Raw genomic sequence first — 11,698 nt, forward strand, 5'->3', positions numbered from 1 at the left:
ACCCCTGTGCTTCACGGTTGGGATGGTGTTCTTCGGCTTGCAAGCTTCACCCTTTTTCCTCCAAACATAACGATGGTCATTATGGCCAAACAGTTCTATTTTTGTTTCATCAGACCAGAGGACATTTCTCCAAAAAGTACGATCTTTGTCCCCATGTGCAGTTGCAAACAGTAATCTGACTTTTTTATGGCGGTTTTGGAGCAGTGGCTTCTTCCTTGCTGAGCGGCCTTTCAGGTTATGTCGATATAGGACTCGTTTTACTGTGGATATAGATACTTTTGTACCTGTTTCCTCCAGCATCTTCACAAGGTCCTTTGCTGTTGTTCTGGAATTGATTTGCACTTTTCGCACCAAAGTACGTTCATCTCAAGGAGACAGAACGCCTCTCCTTCCTGAGCGCTATGACGGCTGCGTGGTCCCATGGTGTTTATACTTGCGTACTATTGTTTGTACAGATGAACGTGGTACCTTCAGTAAATTGTATGGTATATCAATATCAAGAGTATGCTATTAGATTTTGCTACAGTGTGATGAAAGATGCCAAAGTCATGCAGTTGCATTGTCATTGGGGTCAACTGGTTCTAACTCACAGGAATCAATCTATGGTTACAAAAGGAGCTTTATTCAGATAAGTTACTTTTTTTACATTAAAAGTATCAGTACTGTGTCATATTTTCTAAGGACATGAAGAGACAGCAATACATCAGAAAGAAAGAACATATGGTAATGAAAGACACAGAGGACTTTGAAATATGATTTGACTGAGCCTTAACAAATTAATACATTTCAACATAAAAGTATGCTGAAACTGTGAGCCTAATATCCCTTGTCCAAGACCTTAAGTTGAAGTTGATGACTGCAGGGTCAGCATAAAAGACCAGAGCTCCATCCAGAGAAACAGAGAAGTCCTGGACTGGGGGCATCCTGAAAGCAGCTCAACAGACCTGGCCTGCCTGTCTTTCTTGTCCGAGCTGGCTGGCTGTCACACAGGGGGATGGAATGACCCAGTGAACGACCAGCCCCAGCTCTGCTCCTCTCCTCTCCAGGCAGACAGCAGTCTTAGTCAGCAGTGTCAGGATGCCACGATCTAATGGTGTCAATGTCCCAGAGCCAACGCTAGCTACACAGCCAGTCTGTTGATGTTGAAGATTTTGACAGTGGTCTGCCCCGGCGCTGGCCAGCTGCACCCAGGAACTATCTGCTGCTGTGACCCTGTCTTCACCCTCTTCCCTGTCCCCCTGGCCGACCTGGCGTGCCCTCGGCCTCCAGTGCAGCCTCTTCACTGTCAACGCGTGACTCTGACTGGAGGGGGGAAGCATTGTCAAGGAAACAAGACAAAGAGTGGTGACATAGTGCAGTACAGCAGTGTGTTGTTCTGTCTCCCTCAAGCAGACTGTATGTAAAGGACATGGTTAGGCACAAGAAAATACAGTGCATTCAGAAAGAATTCAGACCCCTTCACTTTTCCACATTTTGTAACGTTACAGCCTTATTCTAAAATGGATTAAATCGTTTCCCCCCCTCATCAATCTATACACAATACCCCATAATGACAAAGCAAAAAAAGGTTTCTAGAATTTTTATATTTTTTAAATACTCAAATATCACATTTACATAAGTATTCAGACACTTAATTCAGTACTTTGTTGAAGCACCCTTGGCAGTGATTATAGCCTCGAGTCTTCTTGGGTATGATGCTACAAGTTTGGCACACCTGTATTTGAGGAGTTTCTCCCATTCTTCTCGGCAGATCCTCTCAAGCTCTGTCAGGTTGGATGGGGAGCAGCGCTGCACAGCTATTTTCAAGACTTTCCAGATATTTTTTAACAGGTTCAAGTCCGGGCTCTGGCTGGGCCACTCCATGTCATTCAGAGACTTGTCCCGAAGCAACTTCTGAATCGTCTTGTCTGTGTGCTTAGGGTCGTTGTCCTATGAATCTTCACCCCAGGTTTTCATCAAGGATCTCTCTGTACTTTGCTCCATTCATCTTTTCCTCGATCCTGACTAGTCTCCCAGTCTGTGCTGCTGAAAAACATCCCCACAACATGATGCTGCCACCACCATGATTCACCGTAGGGATGGTGCCAGGTTTCCTCCAGACGTGACGCTTGGCATTCAGGCCAAAGAGTACAATCTTGGTTTCATCAAACCAGAGAATCTTGTTTCTCATGGTCTGAGAGTCTTTAGGTGCCTTTTGGCAAACTCCAAGCGGGCTGTCATGTGCCTTTTACTGAGGAGTGGCTTCCATCTGGCCACTCTACCATAAAGGCCTGAATGGTGGAGTGCTGCAGAGATGGTTGTACTTCTGGAAGGTTCTCCCTTCTCCACAGAGGAACTCTGGAGTTCTGTCAGAGTGATCATCTGGTTCTTGGTCACCTCCCTGACCAAGGCCCTTCTCCTCCAATTGATCAGTTTGGTACCCTTCCCCAGATCTGTCCCTCGGCACAATCCTGTTTCAGAGCTATACGGACAATTCCTTTGACGTCATGGCTTGGTATTTGCTCTGACATGCTCAACTATGGGACCTTATATAGACAGGTGTGTCACGTTCCTGACCTATTTTATGTTATTTTTGTATATGTTTAGTTGGTCAGGGCGTGAGTTGGGGTGGGCATTGTATGTTTTGTGTTTTCTATGTTTAGGGCACTTGAAATTAGCCTTATATGGTTCTCAATCAGAGACAGGTGTTTGACGTTTTCCTCTGATTGAGAACCATATATAGGTTGGCTGTTCACACTGTTTGTTTGTGGGTGATTGTCTTCCGTGTCTGTGTCTGCGCACCACATGGGACTGTTATGGTTGTTCGGTTCGTTTATTGTAGTCTGTTCCTGTTCGTGAGTTCTGCGTGTTTTATGTAAGTTCCATGATCAGGTCTGTCTACTTTGTTTGTTATTTTGTATAAGTCAAGTATAGTTCGTGTCAGTCTTCGTCTTTTCAATAAATTCATTATGTCAACATACCTCGCTGCGTATTGGTCCACCGATCCTTCTCTCCTCTCCTCGTCCGAGGAAGAGGAAGACGACAGCCGTTACAGAATCACCCACCAACCTAGGACCAAGCGGCGGGGGAGAGCTCAACAGAGCAACCAGGACTCGTGGACTTGGGACGAAGTATTGGAGGGAAAAGGACACTGGGCGCACATTGGGGAATATTGCCGCGCTCGTGAGGAGATGGAGGCAGCGAGAGCCCAACAGCGGTGGTATGAGGAGGCAGCAAGGAGACGTGGCTGGAAGCCTGAAAAGCCCGTGAGTACTACCCAAAAATTTATTGGGGTGGGGGCTAAGAGGTAGTGGGCCAAGGGCAGGTAGGAGACCTGCGCCCACTTCCCAGGCTAACCGTGGAGAGCGGGAGTACGGGCGGACACCGTGTTACGCAGTAGAGCGCACGGTGTCTCCTGTACGTGTTCATAGCCCGGTGCGGGTTATTCCACCTCCCTGCACTGGTAGGGCTAGATTGGGCATTGAGCCAGGTGCCATGAAGCCGGCTCAACGCATCTGGTCTCCAGTGCGTCTCCTCGGGCCGGCTTACATGGCACCAGCCTTACGCATGGTGTCCCCGGTTCGCCTGCATAACCCAGTGCGGGCTATTCCACCTCGCCGCACTGGCAGGGCGACGGGGACCATTCAACCAGGTAAGGTTGGGCAGGCTCAATGTTCAAGAGAGCCAGTACGCCTGCACGGTCCGGTATTTCCGGCGCCACCTCCCCGCCCCAGCCTAGTACCAACAGTGCCTACACCACGCACCAGGCTTCCAGTGCGTTTCCAGAGCCCTGTTCCTCCTCCACGCACTCTCCCTGTAGTGCGTGTATCCAGTTCGGTGCCTCCAGTTCCGGCACCACGCACTAAGCCACCAGTGCGTTTCCAGAGCCCTGTTCCTCCTCCACGCACTCTCCCTGTAGTGCGTGTATCCAGTTCGGTGCCTCCAGTTCCGGCACCACGCACTAAGCCACCTGTGCGTCTCCAGAGCCCTGTACACACTGTTCCTTCTCCCCGTACTAGTCCTGATGTGCGTGCCCTCAGCCCGGTACCTCCAGTTCCGGTACCACGCACCAGGCAAAGAGTACGTTTTGAGAGTACAGTGCGCCTTATCCGGCCAGAGCCATCCGTCTCCCCAGCGCCATCTGAGCCATCCGTCTCCCCAGCGCCATCTGAGCCATCCGTCTCCCCAGCGCCATCTGAGCCATCCGTCTCCCCAGCGCCATCTGAGCCATCCGTCTCCCCAGCGCCGTCTGAGCCATCCGTCTGCCCCGAGCCATTAGAGCCGCCCGTCTGTCCTGAGCCGTCAGAGCCGATAGTCAGTCAGGAGCCGCTAGAGCCATTCGTCAGACAGGATCTGCCAGAGCCGCCAACCAGACAGGATCTGCCAGAGCCGCAAACCAGACAGGATCTGCCAGAGCCGCCAACCAGACTGTATCTGCCAGAGCCGCCAACCAGACTGTATCTGCCAGAGCCGCCAACCAGACAGGATCTGCCAGAGCCGCCAACCAGACAGGATCTGCCAGAGCCGCCAACCAGACAGGATCTGCCAGAGCCGACAGTGAGCCATGAGCGTCCAGAACCGCCAGTGAGCCATGAGCGTCCAGAACCGCCAGTGAGCCATGAGCGTCCAGAGCCGTCAGCCAGCCATGAGCGTCCAGAGCCGTCAGCCAGCCATGAGCGTCCAGAGCCGTCAGCCAGCCATGAGCGTCCAGAGCCGTCAGCCAGCCATGAGCGTCCAGAGCCGTCAGCGAGCCATGAGCGTCCAGAGCCGTCAGCGAGCCATGAGCGTCCAGAGCCGTCAGCGAGCCATGAGCGTCCAGAGCCGTCAGCGAGCCATGACCAGCCAGAGCCGTCAGCGAGCCATGACCAGCCAGAGCGGTCATCCAGCCATGACCAGCCAGAGCCGTCATCCAGCCATGACCAGCCAGAGCCGTCATCCAGCCATGACCAGCCAGAGCCTTCCGCCAGCCAGGATCCGCCAGAGCCAGCCAGCCAGGACCCGCCAGCCAGCCAGGATCCGCCAGAGCCTTCCGCCAGCCAGGATCCGCCAGCCAGTCTGGTGTTGCCCCCCATTCTGGTGTTGCCCCTCATCCTGGTGATGCCCCTTAATTTAGGTGGGGTTATATGGATGGTGGTCATTTTGAGGAGGCTACGAAAGCGGGTAGTGACTAAGAGGGGATGGGAACCACGCCCAGAGCCTGAGCCGCCACCGTGGACAGATGCCCACCCAGACCCTCCCCTAGACTTTTTTGTGGTGCGTCCGGAGTTCGCACCTTAAGGGGGGGGTTTCTGTCACGTTCCTGACCTATTTTATGTTATTTTTGTATATGTTTAGTTGGTCAGGGCGTGAGTTGGGGTGGGCATTGTATGTTTTGTGTTTTCTATGTTTAGGGCACTTGAAATTAGCCTTATATGGTTCTCAATCAGAGACAGGTGTTTGACGTTTTCCTCTGATTGAGAACCATATATAGGTTGGCTGTTCACACTGTTTGTTTGTGGGTGATTGTCTTCCGTGTCTGTGTCTGCGCACCACACGGGACTGTTATGGTTGTTCGGTTCGTTTATTGTAGTCTGTTCCTGTTCGTGAGTTCTGCGTGTTTTATGTAAGTTCCATGATCAGGTCTGTCTACTTTGTTTGTTATTTTGTATAAGTCAAGTATAGTTCGTGTCAGTCTTCGTCTTTTCAATAAATTCATTATGTCAACATACCTCGCTGCATATTGGTCCACCGATCCTTCTCTCCTCTCCTCGTCCGAGGAAGAGGAAGACGACAGCCGTTACAAGGTGTGTGCTTTTCCAAATCATGTCCAATCAATTGAATTTACCACAGGTGGACTCCAATCAAGTTGTAGAAGCATCTCAAGGATGATCAATGGAAACAGGATGCATCTGAGATCAATGTCGAGTCTCATAGCAAAGGGTTTGAACACTAACGTAAATAAGGTTTTCCTGTATTTATTTTTTATACATTTGCAAAAAGTCAAAAATTACAAAAAATACTAAATATAAAAAGCTGATGGGGAATAGACTTTCTCGTATACATTGTCAATATGTTTATTTTGAGCTACACCATGTTGTGTTCTGCAGTAGTAGAGGAATAATCCAAACGTTTACAGAGCAGGTACCATAGCTGTTTGGCCCTGTCCGGGGGTATCATCGGATGGGGCCACAGTGTCTCCTGACCCCTCCTGTTTCAGCCTCCAGTATTTCTGCAGTAGTTTATGTGTCGGGGGGCTAGGGTCAGTCTGTTATATCTGGAGTATTTCTCCTGTCTTATCCGGTGTCCTGTGTGAATTTAAGTATGCTCTCTCTAATTCTCTCTTTCTTTCTTTCTCTCTCTCGGAGGACCTGAGCCCTAGGACCATGCCTCAGGACTACCTGGTATGATTACTCCTTGTTGTCCCCAGTCCACCTGGCCGTGCTGCTGCTCCAGTTTTAACTGTTCTGCCTGCGGCTATGGAACCCTGACCTGTTCACTGTGATTACTATTATTTGACCATGCTGGTCATTTATGCACATTTGAACATCTTGGCCATGTTCTGTTATAATCTCCACCCGGCACAGCCAGAAGAGGACTGGCCCCCCTCATAGCCTGGTTCCTCTCTAGGTTGCTTCCTAGGTTTTGGCCTTTCTAGGGAGTTTTTCCTAGACACCGTGCTTCTACACCTGCATTGCTTGCTGTTTGGGGGTTTTAGGCTGGGTTTCTGTACAGCACTTTGATATATCAGCTGATGTAAGAAGGGCTATATAAATACATTTGATTTGATTTTGATTTGATTAGAACACTAATAGAACATTCCACAGGCTCTTCAGACCATAGACGTCCCTTCCTTCTCTTCAGACCATAGATCTCCCTTCTCTTCAAACCATAGATGTCCCTTCCTTCTCTTCAGACCATAGATGTCCCTTCCTTCTCTTCAGACCATAGATCTTCCTTCTCTTCAGACCATAGATGTCCCTTCCTTCTCTTCAGACCATAGATCTCCCTTCCTTCTCTTCAGACCATAGATCTCCCTTCTCTTCAAACCATAGATGTCCCTTCCTTCTCTTCAGACCATAGACGTCCCTTCCTTCTCTTCAGACCATAGATCTCCCTTCTCTTCAAACCATAGATGTCCCTTCCTTCTCTTCAGACCATAGATGTCCCTTCCTTCTCTTCAGACCATAGATGTCCCTTCCTTCTCTTCAGACCATAGATGTCCCTTCCTTCTCTTCAGACCATAGATGTCCCTTCCTTCTCTTCAGACCATAGATCTCCCTTCCTTCTCTTCATGACTCAGTGGAAACGCCAGATGCTGTGGGCTTCACAAAATGAGCCTGTGGATTGTATGTCCTCCTCAATGACACTCTTAATTACACAGCTATTCAAAGCCACCTGGGAATACAGGTGGGTCTCCACTACCCAGCCCCTCCGCCAGCAGGTGACTGGAGGTGCATCAGTCAATCAATCAGTGAAACATTCAACCAATCAAATTTGTCCCCAGACATACATTTGGTTTGCAGGCAGGGTTAAAAATAAACATACAAAATAGTTAAAAACAGATCACACAAAATAGAAATGAACACAGAAACATCATCATATTGCAACTTTAAGGAACTGGCTGGCAATAAAGTGCATTTGCAACTCAAAGGCGGGGTACTAGGCCACAGACAGACAAGTGGTGGCTACAAGGGAAGCATACTGAACATACTACATACAACATACATACTACATGTGGCATGAATAATTTTAAGCAATAGGGTTTAAGCGATAGGTTAAAGCTTCCCTCTGCTTTTTTGCCTTCTGATAGGCTGCATATACATTTCCGGCATACAGCTTACACTGTAAATATTCAGTATCCAATCATTTCAGATCTAAAGTAGTGCCTAGGGTGAAGAGGCAAGGGGTCGATTTGGAATTGTGAAAAGAAGTGCTGTATTATGGTACCTGTTGTCGAGGCAGAAGGAGACAGCAGTGGCTGAGTCTCCTACATCTAATATGGAGGAACAGGTCTGGATGACTGGGGGGTTCATCAGGGGTCACACTGGCCTCAGAACTACTGCAAGTCACCCCATACTATCACCTGTAAAGGAAAATGTCAATTAAGTGATACTGTCACTTCATACTAACATAGGCCATTCATGTGTCCCAAATGCCATCCTATTCCCTATAGGCCCTGCTCAAAAACAAGTGTACTACAAGGCCGGGACTAGACTTGACAGTTCATGCAGCTTTTGTATTCTGATCATGGAGTTGTGATCATGGAATTCCGAACACGTCATGCGTCTACACCTACATTTAAATGTGTCTACCGTGTCCGTAGTGTGTTCGGAATCCATTTTCCCACGCTATATTGAAATGCCAGTATGCATTCTGCAAACGGTGGAAAGTGCTACATCCGATAATAACACAACAGCAACGTCATGGCAGTAGTTAACTACTGTAGCTAACTGGCTAACCTCTGTAACTAGCCAGCAAGCTAGCAAAGATAAAGAGATTGACAACAGGTCAGGATAACTTTAGCCAAACAAAACATAGTTTTTTTAATAAACCAACTGGCTAGCATTTATGAAGCCAGCAAACACGTTCCTCACACGCTAGGAACGTATTTCCACCAACATTTAAAAAGGTGCTTCTCGGTCCCTGGAGACTTGTGGGCAAAGTGCTGATGATGTAGCCCACTGTATGAACTTTCGGTAGCCTGATTGCGTCCAGACTGAGCAGAAATCCGTACACAATGCGTCCCTTCACAGGAGTGTCAAGCCTAAAGGGAATAGGGTGCCATTTGGGACGCAGCCTACGATGAACAGTATTATAATACTTTTTCTTTACCATTGTGACCTTTACTTAAGTGAGGAGCTCATTTGTAACTAACAACCTTTAAAGGCTGAATCCTGACCTGCAATTAGCACATCATTAAATGTAATGTGAATCTTGTTTTGATGTCAAAGGAGTCTTAAGCTAGAGTTCAGGGCCTGTATCACAAAGGGTCTTAGAGTAGGAGTGCTGATCTAGGTTCAGAACCCCCCTCTTATTCATTATGATTTAAAAGGCAAGACTGATCCTTGATCAGCACTTCTTCTCTGAGACGCTTTGTGAACACACGCCCAGACCTAAGTGAACAGACGTTGAAGTCTGGAGAATACAAGCTACCTCTGCTAATAACACTAAGGTTTTTCTGGTGTAGAATATTTACCTTCTTGTCTCGACCAGTTCTAGTTCTAGTTCCAGCAGCCACTCCTCTAGAGAGACACACTGTTGTCTGTGTAGTTCCAGCAGCCACTCCTCTAGAGAGACACACTGATGTCTGTGTAGTTCCAGCAGCCACTCCTCTAGACAGACACACTGTTGTCTGTGTAGTTCCAGCAGCCACCCCTCTAGAGAGACACACTGCTGTCTGTGTAGTTCCAGCAGCCACCCCTCTAGAGAGACACACTGATGTCTGTGTAGTTCCAGCAGCCACCCCTCTAGAGAGACACACTGCTGTCTGTGTAGTTCCAGCAGCCACCCCTCTAGAGAGACACTGTTGTCTCTGTAGTTCCAGCAGCCACCCCTCTAGAGAGACACTGTTGTCTCTGTAGTTCCAGCAGCCACTCCTCTAGAGAGACACTGTTGTCTCTGTAGTTCCAGCAGCCACCCCTCTAGAGAAACACTGCTGTCTGTGTAGTTCCAGCAGCCACTCCTCTAGAGAGACACTGTTGTCTGTGTAGTTCCAGCAGCCACTCCTCTTGAGACATTGTTGTTAGTGTAGTTCCAGCAGCCACTCCTCTAGAGAGACACTGTTGTCTCTGTAGTTCCAGCAGCCACCCCTCTAGAGAGACACTGCTGTCTGTGTAGTTCCAGCAGCCACTCCTCTAGAGACACCGTTGTCAGTGTAGTTCCAGCAGCCACTCCTCTAGAGAGACACTGTTGTCTGTGTAGTTCCAGTAGCCACCCCTCTAGAGACACTGCTGTCTGTGTAGTTCCAGCAGGCACTCCTCTAGAGACACTGTTGTCAGTGTAGTTCCAGCAGCCACTCCTCTAGAGAGACACTGTTGTCTCTGTAGTTCCAGCAGCCACTCCTCTAGAGAGACACTGTTGTCAGTGTAGTTCCAGCAGCCACCCCTCCAGAGACACTGTTGTCAGTGTAGTTCCAGCAGCCACTCCTCTAGAAAGACACTGTTGTCTGTGTAGTTCCAGCAGCCACTCCTCTAGAGAGACACTGTTGTCTCTGTAGTTCCAGCAGCCACTCCTCTAGAGAGACACTGTTGTCAGTGTAGTTCCAGCAGCCACCCCTCTAGAGAGACACTGTTGTCTGTGTAGTTCCAGCAGCCACTCCACTAGAGAGACACTGTTGTCTCTGTAGTTCCAGCAGCCACTCCTCTAGAGAGACACTGTTGTCAGTGTAGTTCCAGCAGCCACCCCTCTAGAGAGACACTGTGGTCAGTGTAGTTCCAGCAGCCACTCCTCTAGAGACACTGTTGTCTGTGTAGTTCCAGCAGCCACCCCTCTAGAGAGACACTGTTGTCTGTGTAGTTCCAGCAGCCACTCCTCTAGAGAGACACTGTTGTCAGTGTAGTTCCAGCAGCCACTCCTCTAGAGAGACACACTGTTGTCTGTGTAGTTCCAGCAGCCACTCCTCTAGAGAGACACTGTTGTCTGTGTAGTTCCAGCAGCCACCCCTCTAGAGAGACACTGCTGTCGGTGTAGTTCCAGCAGCCACTCCTCTAGAGAGACAATGTTGTCTCTGTAGTTCCAGCAGCAACTCCTCTAGAGAGACACTGTTGTCTGTGTAGTTCCAGCAGCCACTCCTCTAGAGAGACACACTGTTGTCTGTGTAGTTCCAGCAGCCACCCTCTAGAGAGACACTGTTGTCTCTGTAGTTCCAGCAGCCACCCCTCTAGAGAGACACTGCTGTCTGTGTAGTTCCAGCAGCCACTCCTCTAGAGAGACACTGTTGTCTCTGTAGTTCCAGCAGCCACTCCTCTAGAGAGACACTGTTGTCAGTGTAGTTCCAGCAGCCACCCCTCTAGAGAGACACTGTTGTCAGTGTAGTTCCAGCAGCCACTCCTCTAGAGACACTGTTGTCTGTGTAGTTCCAGCAGCCACCCCTCTAGAGAGACACTGTTGTCTGTGTAGTTCCAGCAGCCACTCCTCTAGAGAGACACTGTTGTCAGTGTAGTTCCAGCAGCCACTCCTCTAGAGAGACACACTGTTGTCTGTGTAGTTCCAGCAGCCACCCTCTAGAGAGACACTGTTGTCTCTGTAGTTCCAGCAGCCACCCCTCTAGAGAGACACTGCTGTCTGTGTAGTTCCAGCAGCCACTCCTCTAGAGAGACACTGTTGTCTCTGTAGTTCCAGCAGCCACTCCTCTAGAGAGACACTGTTGTCAGTGTAGTTCCAGCAGCCACCCCTCTAGAGAGACACTGTTGTCAGTGTAGTTCCAGCAGCCACTCCTCTAGAGACACTGTTGTCTGTGTAGTTCCAGCAGCCACCCCTCTAGAGAGACACTGTTGTCTGTGTAGTTCCAGCAGCCACTCCTCTAGAGAGACACTGTTGTCAGTGTAGTTCCAGCAGCCACTCCTCTAGAGAGACACACTGTTGTCTGTGTAGTTCCAGCAGCCACTCCTCTAGAGAGACACTGTTGTCTGTGTAGTTCCAGCAGCCACCCCTCTAGAGAGACACTGCTGTCGGTGTAGTTCCAGCAGCCACTCCTCTAGAGAGACAATGTTGTCTCTGTAGTTCCAGCAGCAACTCCTCT

At 49.2% G+C, this 11,698-nt stretch overlaps 1 long non-coding RNA gene across 1 annotated transcript; it reads right to left on the bottom strand.

Moving 5' to 3' along the window:
* Positions 1 to 601: 601 nt before the first annotated feature.
* On the bottom strand, positions 602 to 10,013 carry LOC139559319 (uncharacterized). Its single transcript, XR_011671736.1, has 3 exons — positions 9,155 to 10,013; positions 7,906 to 8,041; positions 602 to 1,302 (listed from the first exon to the last, which is right to left on the bottom strand). It is a non-coding gene; the product is annotated as an uncharacterized lncRNA (long non-coding RNA).
* Between the last annotated feature and the right edge of the window lie 1,685 nt (positions 10,014 to 11,698).

This window comes from Salvelinus alpinus, chromosome 29, assembly GCF_045679555.1.
Source record: "Salvelinus alpinus chromosome 29, SLU_Salpinus.1, whole genome shotgun sequence".
Lineage (NCBI taxonomy): Eukaryota > Metazoa > Chordata > Actinopteri > Salmoniformes > Salmonidae > Salvelinus > Salvelinus alpinus.